Consider the following 26892-nt stretch of genomic DNA (forward strand, 5'->3'; position numbering starts at 1 on the left):
ATGTTTTTACTTTCATATTGTTAAAAATTTTGGATCTTAATAGCCGAAATAATGGTATAGGAACCATTCATCGATACACACTTGCACGCACTTTCTTCCATACTAGACTGTTAACAAACTGAACAGTCAATTTACATTTCTTTGTTTTCGAGACGCCGCGCATACATATACTTCCACACACTGATATTCACATACATTTATCACTACTACGCAGCTAATCTAGTCTAGCACATAAAATTATACATATCTCAATACATATTTTACTATTGAATGTACTAGTGAACAATTGTTAAATATTAAGTGAAGCATTTAAGTCATTGATAACTGATTGGTGAAATTGTTAAAAAAATAGAGGATTATTTATAAGTGTGTATTGTACAAGCAGATTGTTACGGAAAGTTGAATACCTCGACTGTACAAAATAAGAAAACATCGTCAACTAACTTCTTCGAATAATTGAGATTAACGAAAGAAATTTGAGTTATGCAACAAAGAAGCTTAAGATTACAATAAGGCTTATGATAATATAGTAGCATTGCCATGAAGGAAATAATTGTGGAAAGGAAAGATTATGGTATTGTGACAAAAGTTCGTGAAACATCATCTCGCAGTTGGCAAATGGTTGACCGAGACATTTCTTTATATTAGGCTCATAAAGGCTTCAGCCAGAGATTGCTACGTTTCTCATTCTCTCCAAACTCGTTCTCCAGTAGTCGCATGCCGAGTTCAAGCTAATTTTACAGTACAATCCTGTGACGGTCTGTTCCTATTTTCGTATTTCATGAATTATTTGATATTTTCCTTTGTCAATGTCTGTGACACTTGAAATTCCGAAGTCTGTGCGACTGCTTCAATATCTTAATAACTTTAACATCGTCCTTGTCGCACTTTGTACATTTTAGAATAAATTTTTTAATGTATTTATCTATTCACGATATGACCACCCTATTCTCCTTTCAATTTTCCTCCCACCATCTACTAGTGAAACTAATAAAACTAAATAAAACATGCTAGTAGGAATAAAGGAAAAAAAGATCAGTCTGCGAATTTTTATATTTTTATGGACACGATTAAAGAAATAAAATTCAAATAGGTATTCGCTTTACTTATTAAAAATTATAATAAGTACCTTATTTTGGAAATTTTGTATATTTTTATATATGTACATTATACTATATGATAAACGTAGTATAAAAAAGATGTACCACAGTAAAGAAAACACGCGGATAAATCGAAGACGAGAAAAAACGAGTAACAAGTAGAACGAGGAACTCTCGGCGACTTTCGTCGAAGAGGGTTAGATAGAGACAGTAAGTAAGCGAGAGAGACCGTTACTGTCGTATAGAGGAGTGCGCATGAGTGTACAGTGTAGAGAAAAGTAAGCAACAGGGGGTTAAGGGTGGCGAAATAGCGTTCTTTGTGCCCGCTAGTCTTACTAGCGTCTCACTCGTTTTATGGCGCTGCTCGGCCATAACGACACCCATTGCATTGTGCTCCATATAAAGCGGTTGACTAAATCTCGGCCCTGGCATCGAGACCAGAATCTTCGTGAGCCTTTCCTCCTTTCTCCTGTGCCATTCGACCAGCCTGTTTCCCTTCTAATGTGCCAGATGACAAAAGAAACGAATCGGCCCTTCGGTGCCAACCTCCACTTCACCTCTACGCAAATGATCCTCCATCGTAGACCAAATGGAAAATAAGTTCATGACGTTCCTCCGCAGTGAAATTTACCGACGATCGTACGATATGGCCTTTCAGCTGAAAATTTGCCGCTCGGAGAAAATAGCAGAATGGGAATTGCGATATTGAATTGCTTCTATTAAAATTTAAGTCGTCTCGCGTTTTTACGAAGGTTATTTTTGTCGCTTTCACGTGGTCGTTTGAAGGGAGGGCTTTCTTTTACAGGGAAAGGTGTTAAGAGTTTTTAGGACACAGAGTGATTAAGGATGAAAAGGAAAGCGTTTTGGAATATTTTAATTTACTTTCGTTCACAGCGTTTTAAACTTAATTTGCTTAGTATTGTAGGAATGTTTAAGTAAAACTTTCTCACTCTGCAATGGAAATATGTGAGTCATTTGACTTCATATTCGAAAAAGTTGATACATTTCAATATCAAAAAGTATGCATAATTAATTTTTAATACTGAAGAAATCTAACGATTAAATTCGATGAAATTGAGTTTAGCTTCTATGTGTATCATATAATCAATATAACGTTCGTCGTATTATAGTCATACTTAAGCTCGCATATATCACTATTCGTAAGATTATTTAACAAAACTTACAATTATTTAAGCTCTGTAGTACACAACTTAAGTTTTCACCCTTTAGAAATTTCCATTTATATCATACATAAACCCTTAGTCGAAAGACGAATCTTTGAATACTTCTCTCTTTTATATGTATAATAATGAATATCATGTTTAATAAACTCGCAGAATATCAGACAATAGATTAAGTAGTATTAAACGCACTACTTTTTAATGGTTGCTCCATTAAAGTTTCACATTAACGCGTAAAAACATCGTAACGAGTCGGTAGTTCATTTTTTCAAGTATCAGATCTCTGGGGTGTTGCGTTTAACCACGGACGCGTCTAGCGATTATTTCCGGGCCCTTGGAGGTTTATATCCTTTCCCCGAGCTAGAGGCATGATAATAGAGAGCCGGTTGACGCGCCACTGTTTTTGGAACTGGAATTATTGCCGGTTCCACGAACGCCTGATTTACATTTATTGCGCTGCTTGCGTAATGGTGTCGCTATATCTTCGGTTATTCCAACTAATTATACTCCCATTCCGATAAAATATGACCTACGCGCGTCGGCCGCTCGTTTTGCGTTGGCTCGTCCCGCGATTCGTAAGAATTATCCATTGTTTTTTCCTGCAATCGATTAATCGGCGTCATTGTCATGTCGTGTTATTTCATGAAAATTCTGAATTCCGAAATGAGTTATCGGGTAAACTATCGTTTTCCGAATGCATCGATGCGAATGTGTCCGCAGTTCGATAATTCACGTGATAACATTCTTTATATACGAAACTTTGTTTTCGTTTGAAAGGAATTTTACGAGTTTTTTTCTCTTAAAGAGTGAAAACACGTATTACAGTTTTGCTTGGTGACGTAACATCGTTCTTTCATCCTTTAGCAACTTCATGCTCGTAAAGTTTTTAAACTCTTCCGTGTTGTTAAACATGTCGGAAAATAAAAAACATTTGTATTATATCTTGCACATATGCACAATAAAATGAAAAAGAAGTCGAATCCAACTACAACCGAATAAAATTATGGAATAAAGAAAATAATTTATCTGAAATATCTCAGTTATTCCTGCAAGTTCAAAAACTAATTGCACACGTGGCAAGGAAGCGGAAGTCAAAAGAGACGTTACTCCCAGAAACTAATCAATCAATCTATTTCTGACATCACAAGCTGAAACCTTTCACGCGTTTGATCTATACCGTGCGCTGATCCACAAACGGGAGGAAACTTACACACCGTACGATCCTGACTTGGAGATAATTTTCGTGGTCGACAGGTAATTACATTTAGAGCTGAAACGAACGGAAGACTCGGCTACGTAGTCAGAACTGCCGAATAATCCTGTTCCCGATAACGGCGGGGCAGATTCCTCTGAGTGATGGTCGGCCGCGTTCCCAGAGCTTCGGTTTCTCGGATCGTCCGCTGTCTCAGCAACCGCTTCGCCTCTTAATTGGCCTCGTTCGTTACGATTACTCGAACGATACATCCTTTTTATTGGCGACCGTCGTACTATTATTCAACCGCGAACCACTGCGCCGTCACGGTTCGTTCCATGGATTCCTGGTCAATATTTGACGAAGGAAGAAGAAACTTCGATAAAGGCTTTCGATTAATTTATCCCGGATCGTCATCCGCTCGAACAACGTGTACATTGTATATCGAACTCTCCACGACCACTAGAGACGGACATCATGCTTTATCGCACATACTTTGGAAACTTCTATTTAGCACTGATCGCAAATTGCGTGAACAACCAGCGATCAGTCGAGTGGATGGCTCGTGGCTCCGTCAAGCACTTTCCGCGTATGCTTTCGACGGTTGATGGCTCTGCATAGATAATGTGGACAATTAGTGCTGATCGAAACGACGAACTCGTCGGTTTAGAACGAATATCTTTGCGTTTTGAACGTGTTCTAGGTTTTAAAAGATATTACAGGTTCACGTTTAAATGAATATGGAAATTGCATATTTGCGTTTAATCAATTCGAAATTATTGAAGTTATTTAAAAATACATGGAAAACATACATTTTCTATTCATAGAAAGTATACACGTATGACATAAAACACGTGAAACCTTGTCATACATTTCTTTAATACACATGTATTGTGAAGCTTATCGACAAACGATACCAGTCGAACAAGGGTTGAAGAAGAGCCAGCGCTTGAGACTGGATTTGCACGCATATAAATATGTATATTATATATCTTTGTAAATTTGAGACATTTCTATATCTCGAAGGATAAACATGAGAAAAAACAGGCAAGGAAGATACAGAATAAAAAGGAAAGGAAAAAAAGGAGGAAAGTTTTGTCATAACTCATTGAAGATTCGTGATCTTTATATTTATCCCAAATATCAACACATTTCTTTCTTTACTCCGACGAATCTTGTCGCGAATTGTTTCCGTAATCCACGATATATCGCGAATAATAAAGTCAAACGGCAGAGAGCAAATCATGATCGGGGAAGGAAATAAAATTCGAACCCACAAGGCAACAAAGCAGCAACAAAACGCGTCGAATTTCCTCTTTCGATTTCGCGAGCACTATTCAATTTCCCGAGGTACCGCGACCAAGGGACATTTCTTCCTTCACCCCTCGCTGTTTTTTTCCGAAATACTTTTTCTACTTCGTTCCGCCTTTCTGTCTGACACGACGGTGATTGCCGGCCGCAATTCCGCTCTCTGCTCGTTCGAGGGTTCGGTTGACTCGAAGCGAGAAGAAATGGCCTTGCCGCGAGTAACGTAGTTAGACGAACGCGTGGCCAATGAGCCATTTGCTCTCCAACCCCTCTGGGCTTATTTTTCCGTCTCTTCTCTCCGAGAACACCAGCCACCAACTGCCTTTTGTGCTGCTTTCTACTTTCGTTTCTCTGCTCGATCGTTCTGATGTTGGATTGGTTCCCGTTAACGAGAGGCTGGTAATGGGGTACAATGGTTGATAATCTTGTAGTAGATTTGGTTATCCCAACTATTCCGGCGCCGCTATGAGCTGTGATTCAGATATAATTGAGTTACGAAAGTATGCGTGTACGCCTGATGCAAATCGTTTATCAAATCAAGTTATTATTAACTGCTGTAGTTGGAAGAACTGTTTTAAATAACCAACTTGACAACAATGATAATATTTTTGTAGCTTTAGTAATCGATTGTATTTTTATAGTAATGAAATTATGTACAGCATATATTTAAAATATTTCATTTTCGCAGTGTTGGTGTCTTCAAACAAATATCGATGAATGATGTATCCAACATTTAAGAAGTATCATATGGAAAGTTAATATCGAACAATGAGTATCATAAATATAAAGTGGAATTTTTTCAGCTTGATTTAGAAGCAAATACGTTTATTTCTCATTTAGCAAAGACTATGCTAATACGACTTTCTAAATCCTGATATGTATGGTACTTAATTGTTAATCCCTCGAAGAAGAATGTCTAACTTTCAATTGAATTCCAAATGTTCCATCTCACAGATGCACATGTTGAATCGTTTAAATTTTGAAACGGAGCACTTGTCTTCATTCAATTCTCTTTTCCACTCGTCGCTTTCTCCCGTTGTTCTTCTCCACCTTGCCAAGCTAAAAGCTCGTCTCGTCTCCTCATTCTCGAGACCAGTTACCATCGAGATTTGCCCCTTTTTCCGATTATCTTAGATTAAGCGAAGGCTCGAGTCCTTAGGACCGAAGATTTCAGGCCAGAGAAAGAGAGAAAGGGAAGAAGGACGTATCGAGATATGTCGGCTGTGAACCTAATCGAATTTCTTTTACCGCGTTGATGCCGACCACGCTTATCAGGCGGAATTTCCTACCGTAGCGAGATAAGTATTTTCTATGAAAGTTTAATTTATCGGCTGCGGAGCCATCGAGAAGGAATTCGTTCTATCGCATCGTCGCGTTCGCTAATGGCCGGTAAATATTGAATCGGCACGAATAATTAATTCCCTCGGAAATTCTAGTTTATGCGTCAGTGGTAATAAAAACTAGAGCAGTTATCGGGGTAAGGTTCGATCTGATCGACGACGTTTAACCGTATCAGAATTTAAATGAGAATTCACGATCCGTCCTGTTTTAATCTCGCCGCGACGTCGCGATTGAAAATTGTGTCTATGCCGTAAATAATGCAAAAAACGAAACGTCTATTTAATAAGAACAAGAAATTTTTATTTAACGTTCTAATAATGTAACATATTCACGTCACGTTTCCTTTTTAATTATTTTACCTCGTGACGTTTGTCTTATTTCAGTTTGCACTTTATCACAGAAAAAGGAATATTGGCGTCAAGTTTGCAAGAGCATTTATACGAGTGTTTATTCTGCGAAGTACCCTTTCAAGGGTCAAGCTTTTCGCTTTTTACGCAGTATGAGTATATTCAGCGAGAAGTATGTAGTAGTTTCCGGTATAGTGCAAAACGGATTTATCATATAATAATTATATTAATATAATAACATAAATAAATTTATCATTCTAAAAAAATTCTAAATAATTTTGTGTTTAATTTTTAATTATTCTAAATTCTAAGAATAAAAATAGATAATGTAATTCGAAATTAACGAACTTTGTATTCGACCAACGTAATTAACGTTCCCGTTCATTCACGGTCGTCGCTGAAATCCTCTTTAATCAAACGTTTCGATAATCGATGGCCGGATTTTGTCGTAAATCGACGTTGTCGTGTGCAACGAAGGTCGAAAACTTCTTTTCGCGTTGGGCAAAGTTGCTGAGACGAGGTACAGCTACGAACGCGGTGCTTGGTAAAGTAAAGTAAATAATGATTAGGGCGATTTGTATTTTTACGTCGTGCCTGATTTCCGTTGGGTAAATATTGCGAGTTTTCTTAAGACCGTACTTCTGCTTTCCCCGACCACCGGCATCGTTCTGTCTCCCCGTCGACTTTCCGCTTTTCCTCTAGCGACGACGCCGTGAGTTTCGTCGAATACAGGTCTTAGGACAAGGTTTTCCCGTTTACACACGAGTGTTAAACATCTTTCTCGAGCAGTTCCGAATCTGCTTCGTCTTCCGGGTATTTGAGAATCATTTTTCTTGCCGATGCTATCCGCCATCATAGCCGCGTAGTCGGAAATGTTCTTTATGAAAGGAATAAAGTTGTGATGATGAAGATTAAATGAGTGCTTACTGGTTGTACTGATAAAGAGGTTTTTGAGATATAATTTGTAAAAAATATTTAATAGATGCAGGTATTTTATGACTGCACAGAACAACTGAACTAATCATTTGTAGAGATATTACCGTAATAAATTCGATATTGTAGATTCAATGTATCTTTCAAGTATTACAAATTCTAATTTAATATAACTAATTAATGATATAACTAATAGCATTAACAATTTCGACAAAAAGTATCTCTTGAGTCATCGTGGATATACGTTCTAAAATAAAATCACCTATTACATTTTAAATATTGAACCTAGAACAATAGAATCCATCCACAAAGGAATCAGTATACTCAATCAGCGAAAGTAGCCGAACGATCCGCAAAACGCGGTTACGATAACAGGTATCTGTCCCGCGCTACCGGACATTAGAAGTAGCAGAATTCCCAATAACGAAGCGTCGAAACTAACCGATGGGTTATAGCAGGATTCTGGAATGTAGTTAAATCGCACAAGAACGTTAATCGTGTGTCTGGATCGTTCGATGCTCCTAGAATGAAACAGTCTGCTAATTTAATTGAAGAACGGTATGCACCGCTTCGATGGTACGAGCCAAGTTATAAAGACCATCTCGTTGAGCAACGCAGTTCCTCTCGCAAAATATATCAAATCGCACGCGAAACTTTCTAGCAAACAAGAAAAATGGGAATGGAACGCGTTCATCCGGGCGAGTAGTGCTCGATGTTCTACGGAAATGTGAATTGGTTGCCTTCGGTACCAATTTTTTACCCTTTTTCTTCTTTTTTCTCCGTCTCTTTTTTATTTTTTTTTCCTTCTTCTTTTTTTTGTTTCGTCAAACCATTCTAGCTTACACGTTTGTAAAATCACGGGCGAAATGATGTACAGACACGATGTTCAGCAGCGACCGTTCAAGTGGAATCGGTTGTAGTAGGCTGAGGAACCGTGTTTTCGTAGCCCATGCGGAAACCAGCGGAACATCGGTTCGTTCGCGTGTACGCGTGCCTTCAAAGAGCGATTTTTTATAGCTTTTTTTTGACGAGGGGCAAATTTTGTCGGTTTTATTCGATCGCTACACGTATCGTTGGTTGGCGCGCGATCGCAGACCACGTTTCTTTATTCATCTCCGTATTCCGAAATGGATACCTTACCAATGTAATTGAACGCGGAATACCGTGAAAGGAGTGAAAGGGATATTCTAGACAGGTGCAAAAATGGAGGCATGAAAAGTGTGCACGAATGAGAAGTGGTAATTTATATCTGTGTATGGGATTACATATTTCTGAATATCGTTATTCGTTAGAAACGAAATGTTTCGTTAAGCGTATATATTAATATTACATTATTAATTTCGTTTAATTATTAAATTATTATTTTAGAACTTAATAATTTCCAGCCACCAACTTAGTTTTTGAATTATCACACGAAATAATTTGTTTAAGAAAACATAATCAAATTTCCAGCAATATTTATAAATGTAATAATTATAAATACAGTCTGTAGAAAATCTGTAGCTCAAGCGTTATTAAATTTCTTCGAAATAATCTGTTGAAGTATGTATGCACTTGTATCATAATAACACTGTCAGAAGGTGGATGGTTTTCAACAGAAAGTACTGCTAAATCATTATTACTAAACTTTAAATTGTAGTGAACTAAAATGAGACTAACTGATAACGTTCTATAATACAACATTTAATATTGATACGTTCACAATATAAAGTACTTCAGTGTGGGAGAAGTATGCTTTGTCTGATCAGTAAAGATCGTAACTACTAATTATCGTAATACTGCACATCTCGTATTAAATATTCTTGCCGCCTTCCCTCAAATAAATTTATGCAAGCACAAAACACAAGTTCGCGTTCACACGCGAATATGGAAATATGCATGCTTCACTATGCCAGCGTATCATGTATGGAAACATCTTCCGAGAAATTTCAATTGTAATCAAAATTCCTCCATCATCTATGATAAACTCGACAGAGCATGCAATTTTTGCCACATATTTTGCATGTTTAAGGAAGCCCTACTTTCGTATCGATGCAACGTTTGCATTGGCATCGAGAAATCACTTATAATAGGAATTCTAATAAATGAAAAATCTTTTGATATAATTAACGCTACGAATCAAAATTAACTAAAATAATTTTGTTGTAGATTTTATCAGTTATTAAATATATATAAACGTTTTGTAAAATTATTGAATTAATTATAATTATCTGTGCATAATATATTTAGAAATATACGTATGCATATACTTCCGTTCAAAAACTTGGACAACCTTTTTTCTGGACGAAATATGCTTTTCTGTACATTTTTCTACGAAATATATTATAATCATAATTTTCATTTTTAAATATAATTAATTATACTTTCTATAAAAACCAATCTATAAAATCGGTTACTTAACCAATAACAACTAGCAAAGCAAATATTACACAGTTCATTTAACCACTTTGATGGTTACTTAATTTCCAAATATCCTGATTATAACTCGCTAAATTTTCTCTCCTGATAAAAAGAAGCACCTTCTGTTTAAATTTCGTGCTTGAAACGTCCTTTTATCCGAGATGCTGAGAGTCGAGCTAACTTTTCCAGCTACAAATTAGGGAGTAAATGGCGCGAAACGGGTTGTCGCAGTATTCCAGAGGATATTGCAGCGATGTATCGCATTACTGTAACACGAACCAACGGTCTCGCTCGTATCGTTGGCAATGGCGACGACAACGACAAAGAAGAGGAAGAAGAAGAAGAAGGGCTGGAAATGGTGGAAGAAGTCGGAAGAAGAAACGAAACGGTCCAGGATCGCGGAAACTACGCTCGTCGGCCGAGTTTCATCGGATCCGCGTTAACGGCTAACTCGAAGCTACGTTAAATTAAACAGAGGGGAGATAAGTTTGGACGTGTCGCTAACTTTGCTCCTCTCGAACCACCCCTTCTTGCAAACTAGCCTTCTTCATCGCCGGCAATCTCGGCTGTTGCCACGTTTTAGCCACTGTCGCGATACGAACATGCCAAATGTTGAAAGTTACCACTTGGATCTTTCATATTATATATTTGGTATTGATAATATCACAGAGATAAATGTGTAGAGTGCCACTAGCTGAAAGAAGAAACTTTCTGGTATATAAGCAATATTTAAAATCAATGAAATAAATTTGTGGCAACATATGAGCGATTGAATTTGTTTTTAAATAATGTAACCCTAGCAATTGGTTGTTATATATACTTTTAGTATGTATAATAACTTGTATATGTATGTTGATCTCTTTCATAAAAGATTGACATTTGGTATTTAAATGTGACATTTGATTTTGTTACTACATATGCTATCTTGTTATGAGAAATAGGCAAATGGAATTTAAAAAATAGTATCTGTTGCAAGAATGAATAAAGCATTAGTATAATCCCAAAATAAGGTGAAATCGAGCATACATTTTTATTACATATTTCGAATCCGTTCCAGAAATTTAACATTACAATTTTATTATATATAATTAGCCATTCATTTCTGGAGTATCGAAAATATATGAGCATGTTGTAAATCGTTGTAAAATTTCATGGTCCACGATTCCCAGAAATTAAAATTAAATTTAATATTAGCGTTACGTGAAATAATATTTTATTACGAACGCAATTCGCATTTAAGCACAATTAGACGTTAACCATGAGTGCAGCGCGATATTACAGAACAAAGGGTTAGGTTACACTCTATATATGGAAAACTTGGGTGGTGTCGAGCTGCTCGATGCGCAGACATTATCGACATGCGCAAAAATAACGAGCCTCCTTCGGATACAACGAACGAGAATGTATGAATAATAACAGGCGATACGTATTTCCGGTTGATGTTCCAGTTTAGCCAAAAGGGAAACGTGTTCGCATTCGGTATCAAACCTGTTCCTGCCAACGATTCGTTTGCTAAAATAATGATCAAAATTAACTTACTTACTGCAAGGTTTATACGTTTCCATCAAATCATTATTAGAAAATCAATGTTCCTTATCAAAAATTTAAATTTGATCTATTAGTATATTGTATTATAATATATAGATATATTAATAGAAATAGAAACATAATATATAGATACAATAATAGAATATACTATATTCTAAATTTCTAGCAAATGAAGACAGCTTTAATAAAAACAATCGTTTCATAAATTCAATCGATGAAAAATAACATAAGTAACGAGTAATTGACTTCTTCAATGAGAAGAAAATTTGCTCTCATGAAGTTCAAAATGAAAAAGTGAAGAAATTTCAAACATCGTATACTTAAATAAAATATTCACCCTCCAAGTCTGTCGAAAAGAAATTCGGTTGAACAATCTAAAATTCTCTAGCACGTAAAAAACATATTTCGTCTTTTACATGAAACAAAGCACACTAATTTGTGCCTTTGTGCGTCTCTTAAATTTCAATAAATCAATACCTATATGCTGATTGTATCACGCTTCGCTTAAACGATCGCTACAACAATAATACGATCACTCAAATTAATACTTGAACGAGTTGCATACAACCGTTACGTGTCATTGTTTCAACTTTCATAGTCGTGGAAAATCCAAAGTGTCTGAGAAAACCGGTCGCTAAGCCGACAGCGCAAGTACAATGACTGGCATCGTGGCCCTAACAGAGCCTTCGTATTTTATCTAAATGACGTGAAAAGGGAGGCAATGTTCGAAGTCAGGTCGGGTCGCGCCCTTAACATCCAGTCCCTTTCTATCCACTCACCCTTTCCTTCGAGGCCATCTTCACCCTGTCCGTGTGCCGTTTCCTCTCTCGAACTTTCCTTCCCCGTCTCACCACCATAGGGAGCGTTTTAAAACCCGTGGAACACCGGGGTCGAACTCCCTTCCCAGGTATTATCTCGTCGGCTGTTCCATCGCGTAATGCGGAACCACGGTATACCGTCGCGTTTAAGGGCAAAAATAGCGACACCCCTCGTGGCCTCTCTTTATTCGTGCTTCAGTCCATGAGCCGCAGGGACAGGTGGAAAGCGTGGCGTAGAAAAGTCTCTTGCGTGCGGGACGCGCGAACCGCGGCTAATGGAGATGCTATGTAGGCGGATCGTATAAAATTTTATGGGCATAACCCGGTCGCCGGCCGCCGGTTGCTCCAGAGGAGAGTTTCTGCTCCTTTATGGTCCTTTCCCTTGCATTGAGAACGTATTTCTTTGGAACGACCGTTCGTTAAATTTTTCAGATATATACGAACCATTTATTTGTTAAATTAATTAACTTCACGAAACTGAAAATAGAGAAAATCGATGTAACTGTACAAGATAAGCATCGATCACGAGTGCTTTGGCACTAAAATCTGAAAACCTTCATAAGGCGGAGTAATCACTCCGGTCTATGTATGATATTACATGTAAATTCACTGTTGATGATGTACTATATGTAAATTCAATGTAATAGGAGAATCGGATGATGGATAATGTTTAATCGAAAAGCGTGTTCTGGTTAATTAATGGTCTGAAATTATTTGTAGAGGAGTTAGATCGGTGCTAAAGTTATTTTTACCCTTGCAGATAGAAGGGTGTTGCGAACCCTACTTGTATTTATAGGTATGAAACACTTGAGATTTTTATTGCTTCTTATGATGGAGGGTATAATTACTTGTTGTATGAATAGTCCATTATATAAAAGACTGTGACTCTTAAAAAATAAATATAGTAATATAGTATGTAAGTATAATGCTACTAACAATAATATAGTATAATGTTGCTAGTAATTAACTTCACATTGTTATATCGTACGATGATCATGCAATCCCCCTATAAAGTTATAGATAATGTTTTTATTGCAACAGCTACTTTCTTCAGTCAAGTAACATGTCCCAAAATTTTCTACGGTGCTCTAAATATACAACCGCTTAAATTTTATATAATAAATTTGCAATTGAACAGTTTAATTCAGAATCGGGATGTTGGAACGGCGCAACTGTATAGCCAATATGAATTCTTTCTCTGGATTCATACGAGAAAGAAAGCACTCGAACCTTCGACCCTTATTGAAACCGCTTGTTGGCCACAGTTAGCAATGGATATAGGCCGCGATGTAAATGGTACGTAGAAGTGGCGTTCGACTAGATGGAAACTGACTCGACGAATGCATATCCGACGGTAAAAATTGGAATATCCTAGCGTAGAATACGAAAATCGACGGCGGAGAGGGACAACGTGTGATTTATATTCAATGGAGAATGGTTCTTCAAATTTTCGCCGGCACCGGGAAATCGACCGAGTTATATTGAACTACGATATTTTATGTAACTTCTGGCTATTTGCATGAGCCGATAGTTCAAGCGGTCGTACGTTTTATTCTGGATCATTTACATTTGTAATGCTGGCGAGTATATTTTCAAATTTCGATCAGATTGAGTCGTAAGGATTTGTGCATTAAGTTTTTGTGCTAGTTTGGGAATTGCTCGATAATTCCAAATGATCGAGGTAAACTATTCCACGATTTCTTAAATAAAATAGATGTTTTCCAAGAATATGTTCGCAACCATTGTAATATTAGAATTTTTATCGTCGGGAGAAACTTGCATAAAATTTGTATTTAAAAAATATATTTCCTCAGAAACTACACGAAATAAATTACTAATGTGATTTCTAATAAACAATGACAGAAATATTTTTTAGCTCTGAAACTACAATCTCTTTAAAATCCTCGAACTTCCCCTCGAAACTTCTGAAATGCTTGCCAACTCTTCGGTAGCTCATCAATTTTCATAAAATCATCTAACTACCTATACTCTAAATCATTCCTTCATCAAAATATTTTCAAAAGTAAACTAACGTTCCTTCGTCTTCAGCTCATATCCGTCACCACCAATGAATCTAACCTGCACCGTTTTCCCCATCGTTCGAATCGTTTGATCCAACAATGAAGTTCGACGTCAAGCATCTTCCGACACGTTTGTTCTGCAAGAATCGAGAACAATGCGACAACTAAACGAATCAAAGTGCTCCTCTTTATTTCGGCCCCTGGAGAGTATCCGTTAATCAGGTACATACGTACACGCAAGGAAGGTAAGGAGGAAGGAAGGAAGGAAGGAAAGACCCTCGCGTTCCGGTCCATGTCCACGTGCACCGGCAGAGCCCATTCGGGGCCCGGTTGTTTGTTAAATATGCCACTTAGCCGTCAAGTCGAGCGCGGTTAGTTGTTTGTTTTACTTGAAGCACTCGCGATAATTATTCATCGTTGCCTTTATGGCACGCCTCGCCCTTCGAGAGCATGCCAGCCGAGGAATAACGACGAGGTCCTCTCTCTATTGACTTGATGGTACTCGCGAGAGGCCCCCTGCTCCTCAATCGTTCGACTTCACGAAGAATAAACTGCGAAAAGGACTCGTTCTCTTGCACACTTGCTCCCCGTTATGCTCCGCATTCAAGCCGAATGCAATCGTTCCCTTTTTCTGTCTCTTTCCCTTCCTTGATCCCTTGCAGCGGTGATTCTACCCTCTTCTCCGGTTTCTATCCTTCTCCTTTTTTTTTATCTTCTTTCTCCCCTACTCCAGATGGCATTGTGGCCGTCAAACGACGTAATAACGATAAGAGCGTTCTCTCGCAGAGAAAAGAAAAAGAATTTCTTGTCGTTGCTCGACCCAGGACTGACTGTTCGTGTCTTGTCGTGAAGCCGAGACACGAACGGAGCGTATTATTGTTTCGTTACCTACGAACGGACTTCCATCGATTTCTGTTTAGTTGAAAACGGCTGAGTGCCACGCTATTTCGTTCCATCATCGGCTCTAAACGCGACAAGCAAGTAATGGGGGGAGAAAAAACGAGTCGAGGCAGAGTTCACCTGGGCGTCGATCGCTGATGGAAATGTTTGATGAAACGTGAAATAAAGACGATTGGAATGTCGAGATTAATGGCACGAACAATGACTAAGAAATTACTTCCATCTCTGTGTTCTTTTCAATTTATACTTTTAACACAACAAAACAATATCAAAAATATCGCTATCGCTATAACGTAGTACGTTTATTTAATTTGTAGACATTACGTTCAAGATGTACATTGATCTTACAATTAGAAATCTTGTAAGCTACTCTAAAGTGTACAATATTTCATAGGAATTCCTTTACGCACTTTTCGAATAAACCTTTCAATGTTGTTGCTTCATTACAATTCTACAGTTTAAAAATCGCATAAAATATATCAAAAGATTACTTTATTAACCCTAACTATTACATCGTACAATCGCTACAATAAAACAGTCATCCGTATCATATTATTATAAAAGGGAAAAACAGGAAACTCTTTTCGCTCTATCAGACTCGTGAAGATATAACAAAAAGGTCGTCCCAATTAATCCCAATGAAATCTACTCAATCGTGTGATTCATGTCGTATTCCAAACATACTTAACCATCCTCGTCGCAGCACGCACAATTCCCCGTATGAAAGCAACCGTCTCATAAGCATCGCAAAATAACCGGATCCTGGGAGGAACGAGGGGGTAACATGTTGTGGCGTAGTCGGCTCGCCCCCAGCGTGAAAATTCCGATTCGCTCGAGTGTACCGCTTTCACTCGTCGTTAAAGTCTCGGCGGGCCTTCATCGTCGCGGTTTAATTTCGGCTACAAGGCGAAACTTTCCGGCCGCGCGAGATCGAGCGAAAGCCATTGGACTAGCGCCGACGACGGACGATCCCCGTGGCCGAAGCTAACGACGACGTCGGGGGACGATGTTTGCGCTCTCTTCTACCCCAAAAACCTGAAAGGGTTCTCCTGTAGATTAGAAAGACCGCGGTATACGTATTTCGCCTACGAAAGGGTAGATTGGCTTTCTGTCTCTATTAGACCGCGTCTCGCCCTTCCTTCTGCTTCTCCACCGCCAAACTATCCCTCCGACTATCTCGTGCCGTTGGCCTACCCTGGCCTTTTCTGGCGCCACGATATTAACTCCGGACCTCCTAGACTATCCTTTCATTCTCGTACGCCTGGAAATCGTGCCAGCGACGCGATGCAGATAATCGACGATTGGCTGTTCACGATGGATAAGCGACCTGCAGCTGTGAAATTGCGGCTGTTTAAATCAATTAAGCCTCTATTTTTAGATAGTTTTATTCTGTTTCTGTTGAGATACCATGTAGATGTTTTTTTTTTTTACGGACAAAATTCGTAGCTTATTACGATTGACTTTCTCTGTGAATTATTTGAAACTACAGGCCGTGATGGTGTTACGAGGAAATGGGAATCTTAAAAAATATTTGGGGATTTTAGATATATACAAAGATCATACAACGTGTTGGCGTAATTTTATTTTCCAACGAAGCATTTTTTTTATCTGGTTCTATGTGTTTCATTCTCATAGTATCAAATTTTTATAGCCATGCTAAACGATATGAAATGTGCTTGAATTGTACTGATTAATTAAATATAGTACGCCAATACTTTTCGTAGCAACTGTAGACAAATTTTATTAACCACATGAAATCGTTGGATTATAGATTTTTCTACGACTAAAGTATTTATCTTTCTGACGAACAAAATAAGCGAATACTTAAAAAGAAAAAATTATCGTTTAAATTATTTTGTGAATCCATTACTTTACATACATGAAATTTTCTATTTTATTTTTTGTCATATCTATCTGTTCCATGTTATCTTTAAATTCCAACAGCAATTAATTTAATTGCGTTAAAATTTACGATCGTTCTATTCGTATGTTTCAGATGGTGAGTGTTTCAGACACAAAATACGCAATTTCATGATTTCACAGGAGAATAATAGTATTCAGGTAAACGTTATCACACGAATTTTCCACGTTAGTTTTCACCGATGAATAGCTTATCGAAGCTGTCGAAGATTAACTTTTCAAATACCGTCCGCAGAAATGAATTTTATCAGGAACGCGTTGAACCCCTAACAAATGGTATTACGCTCCCCTCGGTTATCTGATCAACATAACTCAATGCGGCCAGTGACCACCGTAACGCGATACACTGACCAAAACAATGCATGCGTTTACGGCGGTTTACGACCTTTGATAATTACGATATATCGATATTTTAAATGAATTAAGCAAAGAAATACAATTAAATCAATCGATGAAAATTAATATTCATAAATTTATCGTATCAATATTGCTTGTTATTTCGAACAATATCGGTAAATGGAGCAAGTTAATCGTTAACTCTGTTACAATCGTTAATTATATTTTTTAACTCGAATTTCGTATATCGCCCCCTCGATGGCAATTTTTTGTGTTAATCTCGCTAAGTGATGCAGCGTTGAATATTTGTACAATATTAAAGAAATTGTTTAATTAGTTAAAGAACTTTTTTTTACATAATTTTTCGGAAGTTTCTAATTACTCATTTATTTCAATTAGATTATGGATGTTTATGCAAATTTATATTCTACTTTATCAGTATAATTTCAAAAATGGTAGCTATATGGAAATTCTTTTCACCTACTATACATTATGATATAGGTATAGAAGTAACTCACTTCAAATATTTAATATATGTATGTATTTAAATTTCAAAATATTTAACTTGTATTTAAATTTACAAATATTTAAATTTGATTTAAAATTTATTTAAATTTTCAAATATCCAAATTTTCAAGTATTCATATTCAAATCTTTTTACGACTTGAAATTTTCCATAAATTCGCAAACATCCATAGTCTAAGCACGACGAACGAATCGTTGCCTTAATGTATTCCTATTTTTGTCACTCTGCCTTATAATTTCTCTGTGCAACAAATTTCCTTCTCGGATATTTAACGTATTGCTCACGTTAACTATGTACGAACTAAACACTCAAAGAGTTAAAGACAAATCCTCAAGCCAGTCCCTAATTTCGAATCGAATCGAAACCAACGGCAAGCACATACGCGTAAGCCGCGTTTCTCCTCGAAATCGTTATCGTCTCTGAATTGCAGCAACCACGCGTGTAAACATTTTCATAATAAGCGTACCGAGGAATACGAAGAGTAATTGATGGGAGAAACCGCGGACCTCCGATTGAATGTCTCGCGATTTTCATACGCGGGACGGACGATTGATAATAATCACGGAGCGTATTCATCGGTTACAAACGAGATTACTCAGGTGGCCGGTGCGTTGATCAAAGCAGGATTCCCGGCGAAATACTCTAATTGGCGCGTGCATGCTTTGCCGGGGAATTTGATTTGCTTTCCGTTTGACGGAGGTCCGCAGATTGACCCTGACGATATTGCGATCCGTGTACTCTCGTTGGTGCTTCGGGTCAGAGAAGATTCAAGGCAATCTGAGGTCTGTGCACTCGCGCGCTCGCTGCATATATGAATACCAACAGTGGAAGGAAGTTTATTGGGAGGTCGGAAAGGGCAGGACTACTCGTTAAGTCAAGTTTAGATCGTGGTTAATCTTAGCTTCCCACCCCCGAAGTTATCGGCTGATAAACAGGAAAACGATGTACCGTTTATATTTGCCCGCTTCTATTTGCGTATCGCGAAACCTGCAACCAGAGGCAATGTTGCGTCTGTGATTGATCCAACAACACCGTTTTACGCCGATTATGATGAACTTAAATTATGGAGAAAAATTTTTTATATTTCTTCTGCGAAGATGCACTGGCAGTTGGAATTTTTGTTTTATTGAATCTTTTGTGAGATTACTAGTGTGTGTAAATTTCCGAGATTACTTGAAATTAATATTTTAACGATTGGGACAGACTCATTGATTGCCTGCGCGAAATAATCAAATTGCAAAATATTAAATATGAGATATACAGTGGTTTACAGAAGTATTCGAACACTTGTAGATACTTTTTATCAACGTATTATGCACGATATACGAAACATTTTGAACTTTTAGTGGCACTGTAATGAAAGCCAAGTTTGAAACAAATCTGAAAATATATGCATATAGAAATTTCAAGATATTTAACGCGAGTATGTGTAAATATATCTCACAAAAATTGCGTATGTACATAGTAATTGTTCATCTACAATATTAATAAGCCTTAATATTTTGTAGAACCATCTGTATAATAATTCTTTATATGTCTGCAGTATAGATTTCTAACTTCTATATATATTTACAGATTGCTTTCAAATTTTATCAATATAATCATTACAGTTGTGTCTCGTAATAGTGTTAATGAAATTTCAAAAGGTTTTATATAACACACACATATACACATAAAAGTTTCCTGTGCTAAATGTTCAAATACTTTGGAAATTGGCAAATGGGCATCACGCTTTAAATTGTCTTCAATATTCAATTGTTTTAAGCCACGTTAAAGAATAAGAAATTTGCTGCAGTAACTTTATTATCTGAATCTTTCCTATGAATTTAAACTCTGGAAACGTATCTTGAAAGTTGCTGAAAGTATAAATTTATCCCTTGAAAAGTTAGAACTTGTACAATGCAAGATTCATAATCTTTCATCGAGGACTAATTAAAGACTATGGCCGAAAACTGTCATTGGTACTAAAGTTTTATGCGCAAGAAGAAAGATATTCTGAAAATAAGTAAGACATTTAGTTATTTCCAATAAATATAGACTAGAATATGAAATTTTTTCGTATTTCTTCCATTCTTCCGATTTTATACTTATGGATTATTATTTTCCAGACACAGTATCTCAATTTTAGAACTGACGAAAGCGCGAAATATTGAAATTATATTTAGTATGTCAAAATTAGTTTCCAGAGATAGCTCCAATAGAATTACAAAGAAATTATTTTATTGATAATACGTTTTCCAACTGAAGTAAGAAGAGAAGTTTAACTTGCTATGTGATGCTCACTAAAACATTTTGTTGAAACGAACTGCCTACAAAAATGTCCCAATTTATAGTTTTACGAGGAAATTTTTACGTGAGGTGAAACAAAATGTATGAAAAACGAAAATAAGAAAGGTCACGTTCTATTTGATATACGCGGCCTTGCAACATGCAACCGAATTTAATGCAGAAAATAGGAACAGTCGCTATTCTACTCGGGAAGTTTGCATTCTAACGTTACTAATTACGAGTTAACTCTACATAGACACTTGAGTATCTCAAGTTTCTTTGTAAAATATCAGTTTCAAACTTAGCCGAAACTTCATGTTGCATCTCGTAAACAATTAGCGAATATGGGGGATAGCTTGAACTTGCGTGACATGTCCAAGATATCCGAGCCAGTGGATGTAACGTGTCTCTTTTGAGGAACATCGTATCCTCTTAGTTATATCATAACATCGCAGCACCTTTTAATAGGCACGTAAATATTCTTGCAACAGTTTCACTTATAAATACTGTAACTTCGCGGAAACGTACAAAACGAGGAACGAAGGAAATGTTACATGCAAATGACGACTATGGATGATAATTAAAAATGGAAATTCTATTATGCTTATAGATCGTGATCACAAGTCGTGTTTATAATAACGTGTACCGTCGTTGCAAACAAATTCATTCTGAAAAAGAAGAAATTTGTCAGAGGAAAATATACTTTGATTTTATGATTCTATCTAACCAGGGAATATAAAATAGAATGATTATTTTTCATCGCATCAGGTCCTATAGTTCTATATTTGTATAGAGTCATATACAAAAATAAAAAGAAAAATTACAGCTCTTCCAAAAACGTTCCACATATATTCTCTATAGTTCCATCTAAACTTTGTAGCTTCTGTAGTACATCGAAGCATGTTCCAATATTTCAACACATTAGCACAATCTTCATCATAAGAAAAATATCAACTTTTCTACTGCACATGTATCAAAATAGCACCAAAGTCATACCTAACGAATTCTATCTAACAATTGAAAATAAATTAGACACGTGCTAACCTTATCTTGTATCCCGCTTTCGTTGAGGATAAACTGAACGATCTTGGAGGATGCGTATTAGCCGCGATTCGACGAGGACAGATAAGCCATCAGTGTCAGTTTCAGAGATCTGAAAGCGTCCACTCGACAGTTACGTTAAAACGGGTTGATATCTATCGTCCTGCCCAGCCGAATGTCCTGTCAGGACTTTGTGATCCCCATCACGAGAGTCATACACGTCACCGGCATACCCGGGCTTGGTCCGTTTCGCAGATAACTCATATCCATCTATATTAATTCTCGGCGGTCGGTGTGCATGCGCACCCTCGGAAATTAAACTCCGTCTTTGCGCCCTGACGTGCCTCTGATTGTCATCGATCTGAAATTCCGGACCTTTATCCGACCTTTGCGATAATTACGATATATCTTGGACGCGTTATTAGTTTTGGCTTGACAGGGTATCTAATAGAATCGACGGGTGCGGGTTTCTGTTATGATGAGACTCGTTGAAAGTCAACGATGAAACAGGAGGTGAAGATTTCTTGAATGACGAAGATTTATTTTATCTGTTTCATTTCTTTGAGAATCAAGCTTCTGCTTTTTCTTCTTCTCGTATAATCAAGTCGTTTTAATTTCGATGAATTTCATTTGGAAATATATCAACATAGATATACCATATAATCAAAATTTTGTAATTCAAGTTCTAGTGCTCTTTTATTCATATAGGAATATCCTCCTGTTTTAAATCTTTTTTTATTAATCATTTGAAGCCTGTATGATGGTTTATTTCAACTTACATGTTAAATGTCGTCTGGCTATATATGCATATAATAATTTTTATATTCAATCTTTTTTATTCATACGTAAAACTATCTGCGGAACTGATATTTCTTGCTAGAATTTAATTGACAACGCTCGAGAACTTCGTCGAATTTCTCTCTCTCTCTCTCTCTCTCTCTCTCTTTCTCCTTCTCTACGTTGTCGAAAAGCTGGAATTGTTAATAATGTAATCAATCGATAAATCGACGTATGAACGCGTCGTTGTTCAGTAACAGAAATTCAATCGACCGATGAAAGCTTAATGTCGGACAACAAGATTATAACAAGTATACAGTGCGAATTCGCTAATAAAGTTAAATTCGGCCGAGCATCGCCATCTCGTATCTCGTTACGTAACTTTCGTTCGTTAAATAAACAACCGGCACGAAAAAACGTAATCTTCGTCGGTTTTTTCGATTCAATTTTCGCAACAACCGACGCTTTCCTCTTTACGCACTATGAGAAGAGAAAAGGAAAGAAAAAAATAGCGAAAAAAAGAATGTTACAAAAAAGTAACGCAAGTATCGTTAGTTTTGTGCGAACTTTCATGCTGAGAGAAAAACTACGAATTTAATATTTTTTCTATTTTTCGTTTTCCGACCCCATCGATGCTTCGTTATTCCTTCTTCGCGAATGAAAATAGTTTTCAAACACGTTGAATCAGAATTACGACGTTTATAGAGTTTCTTAGGATCAATAAAATTACGTTGCATTTATCCACTGTTTGTTATACAAATATTTATTTGCTTCGTGATCCAATAGTATTACACAATATTACAATTTCGTTTAGATCGTATAACAAGTTCGGCTTCTTCTGACGAGTACACGTAACTTAGAAACCGATCGCAACTTTTCTACGAGACTTTCTTCCAGAATTATTTTCCTCTCTTCGATGAAATGGAAACAAAAGTGTTTGCTTCCATATCGCTTTCGGCACGATATTTTTACGAAACACGATAACTGAAACGGATACGATGTACCGAGAGTTGTATTATACACTTATGGTTAGTGTAATAGCACAAGTTGAGACTCGCATCATTGCAATTGCAGGAAATGTAACTTGCCTCGAGCAGATATCGCGAACGTTGCTATTTACGTTACAACTAGCTTGTTTAATTTATTAAATAATTCAAAAGAAAGGGATTCATTGAATTATACTCGTTTCAGTGTTGATAGCAGTAATCAAAAATAGTCTATTACCTAAATATAGATTTCCAACAGTGATTGGTAGAAGGATATTAATGTGGAAGTAAATAAATAATTAGCGCAGCAGTAACAGTAGTAATCTGCTGCAAAAGTAATCTACTCTGATTGATATTAGAAGTCATTAATGGTGGATTGTAAATTCCTCTGACTAACTCTTTGCCTCTGTTACATTAATATATAATATAGCTATATAGAAATTGTTATTCTACGCAAATTCCCTTAAAATAATGTTTGATTCACAACAATAAGTTCGTTCGAGTGAAATGAATCTGCAGTGGAGATCGCTAAATATTTGATTTGTATGAAGCTAACGCAATATGGGATACTGCGATTAATCAAATCTTCGACGATAATAAAAGAAAAAGCTATAGAAAATTGGAACATTCGTAGAATAGACAAATCATTAGTTTACAAATCTGTTATCGTAAAAATTGAATTTCCTCGAAACAGAAAATCGCAGGTAACAATCGAACTGCTCGTTTGCCTCGAATTATTTCCCAGTTCGCGTCCTAACCCATTTTCTCCGAGAACAATCGCTTTTCCATCGTTAACGAGTGAATTATCAAACGGGTGCTCGCTTACAGGGAAAAACAATCGAACGAAGGGAAAGGAGCGCGAATTTTCATAGATGCGGCGGGCTCCAATCGCGATACGTTATCGAGCGGAAAGCGCGAACGCCCGTCACGGCTCGTTCCAATTAACGGGAAGGCTCGTTTCTCATTTAAGAACGCTTTAGAATGCGGCACACCGTGAACGACCCATCGACCCGGCAACAACAAACAATTTATACATTTAATAACCTCCGTCTTCGACGATATCGCGCCAGTTTGTTTGTTAAAGCTAATTGAACGTGCGTTTTAATAAACGCACGCGGTCAATTGAAAACGCGGCCTAATTGGCGCTGTTCCCGATTTTCGGGGCTTGCGTTTTCATGCGCGACTACGCTGCAAACCGCTTAGGCACGCTGCTCTGGCTCCGCGATTCTCGCGACAGCTTTTCGCAATACCTAACATGCGTGAAACATACCTAATTCTTTCGAAAAGGCACGAAATGGACGCGCGTGCAATTTTGAAGGCCCGATTGCCAGTTTCCGGTTGGTGTAACGAGCCAGCCGCAAGTAAATCCGCGCGGTTGCACGCCTCGTCGGCCACGCTTCGACTGGCTTTGCTGATTCGATAATGGAATATTTGCTGGTCTACCTTTGCGTCTTATTCGATGACCAATTGATTAGAATTTTTGTTCGCGATTTGTGGTTTGTGAGAAGTCGGTATAATTGAAGACGAGACTGATGTTTGATAGTGTAGTTGAGAGACAAAGGTACAACGAAGCGTGAGGCAGAAATCATTTCAGCTTTGCCCTGAGAAAATGAACTGCGATAAGAAAACGATCTGACGTTATCGAAACATAGGAGCAAAGCACAACGTTCTATTAAAAATACGATCGATTGCCGAAGAATCATGAATATCATCTAATAATCATTGCGAAAGTTTAAGATCTAGAAGTTACTTTATTAGAAATCTTCACTATTTCGTTGTCATTTTGATAGATGAATAGGAAGCGAACAAATTGTTCAATTCTAGATCAAACATCATTCTTCCATCCGTTCTGGTCGAAAAGTGAAAGTGAATAGAACCTGTCCGCTTATTCTCGAAGCTGGCTGTCATTAGACGCACGAAAGATAAAGTAATTTCAACTGGATTTTATATCTTTGCAGCAGCAACTCTCTAACGCGAACAAAGTCGACAAGCTCGCGATAACAAGGCCAGTCATTAGTCGTCGGTACGCCTCGGGAAATGGTAGTTCGCACGTGCGCAACAACGACAAGAAAAAGAAAACAGCGGTTTTAGTTTTTCTCACGGAAGAGGACTCGAAAATTGTAGTGGGTGCACATGCACTTGGACGTACCGCGCGCGGAAAACCGTCATTCGCGTGTCGTTCGAGCCGGTCTGCTGCTGGTCGGTGTGCTAATTAAGATGGACGAGCCACCAGGGGGATTAATGACACCCGTCGAGTCTGCCTCCGACTATCGTTACAACGTTCCGCTCGAAAGCATCGGAATACTCTTCCTAATTGCCTATCGGGCAAGAATGTTTTCGTCGTTGCTGCTGAATTAATCTGATAAGACGCGTATGCAGCGGGGATTAGACTGAGGAATGAAACGTGAATTTGTTGTACCCTTGTAACGAATTCATCGTTTAGTCTCGTTACCGAATCGAGCAATTTGTTATGTCGTGATTTCGTTTCATCGGGTCTTCTTGTCTTTAGACATCGTACGAAATTCTGGTGGCATTTAAAAAATTAATAAATACGCATGGAAAGTAGAAAGCTTCTTTATAAAGAATGACAATGGTGTTAAGAAAGATCTGATAAACATAATATGGTAGATGTTTTCTTTTCTTATGACGCATGTATGTTGTAACCTACAAATGTATTTTCATGAAGTACACATATCTTGTGTGTTTTTCCTTGTTGTACCTTTCAATTTTATGATCTTATGATCGTGACTAAGTTGATTTTTGTGTGTACGTAATATTTCATATGTCATCTGATGTTGTATAAAATTATTTTGCATTATAAAGTACAATTGGATTTTTGCCCCAGATTGTAGATAATCGACGTAGATAATCGTACGTACTCTAAGGCATATAGGAACTTTGTAGCGTAATTTAGTTAATAAATTTTTATTTGGTTGTTTTATTACAATAATAAAGCCACATTGTCTACATATCTAGTTTTCAATTTATGAAATAAATGGTTTATGTCGTTTAGAGCGGCGAAAGAAGTCGAGTACAAAACAGTTTTCAAGCTGGACAGGTAGTAATTGCGTTATCTGAATGCCTTAATGTCGCTAGCTGAGGTTTTATTCTATGTACGTCTTATACTGATGACGACTGAGTAACAACGACTCACGCAACTGTGCAGGTAACTGATTGTCACGAAACATACTACAGAAAATTCACACACTCTTCATCTTTATAATTTCTTGCTGATCGAGATTAAATGTCGACATGCTCAACGATTACAGCTACCTAGAACTTTTCCCTCATCTTTTACTCTCATCTTCCACGTTCCTTAACATGCATCTTAAACGAGCGACGCTGGCTTGATAAATACAGAACATTCTTTCGAAGCAGGACGCCGTCACGTTGAAAGCAAGCGCATAATTAATATACGAATAAGAAAAGCTAGATCCGTCGGTATATAATATATTAAAGCATTTTTCATCGACATCATTTCAGACACATCCCGCTATAAATTCGCAAATACGCTTAATTCGTGTCGCTGATGGTTTTATCTCCGGACTAAGGCGTTGGCAAAAAGCAATTTCTTCCCCGTAGTACATACACGAGAGATAGGACTATCCCCTCGCTATCAAACCTGGAAACGTATGAATTCCTACTTTACATCCGCTCTGTGAGTTAAGTAGGCCATATTTCCAGTGTGGCAAACAGGGACCGTGGAATTTATTACGGAACAGATGTCCCCAAAAATAAAAGAAAGGATATCATACGCGCTGATACTACTCGCGTAGTAGATGGACGTATATTAATAAGGTTATAAAATCACTCAGTGATCAAAGTTGAAAATTTTCGATAAAAGTTAAGTATCAAGTAGCATTTCCATCAGTTTTTTTTTTTTTTTACATAAATTCCTATCAACGTTAACAATTCAACGATGTGTCATAAAAGCGACCTAATAGTTTTC

The 26892-nt window shown here is 37.3% G+C and overlaps 1 protein-coding gene and 1 long non-coding RNA gene across 4 annotated transcripts in view; one reads left to right on the forward strand and one right to left on the reverse strand.

Annotated features, from left to right (window-relative positions):
• Positions 1-12388, reverse strand: part of LOC125385336 — a 34047-nt gene extending 21659 nt beyond the window's left edge. Inside the window, exon 1 of the long non-coding RNA XR_007224452.1 lies at positions 12130-12388. This is a non-coding gene — a long non-coding RNA (uncharacterized LOC125385336). The remainder of the gene's footprint in view (positions 1-12129) is intronic.
• LOC100645674 (semaphorin-2A) overlaps positions 1-26892 on the forward strand; it is a 557658-nt gene that overhangs the window by 202042 nt on the left and 328724 nt on the right. The gene's annotated exons all lie outside the window — the stretch shown is intronic.

This window comes from Bombus terrestris, chromosome 6 (genome assembly GCF_910591885.1).
Source record: "Bombus terrestris chromosome 6, iyBomTerr1.2, whole genome shotgun sequence".
Classification (NCBI taxonomy): domain Eukaryota; kingdom Metazoa; phylum Arthropoda; class Insecta; order Hymenoptera; family Apidae; genus Bombus; species Bombus terrestris.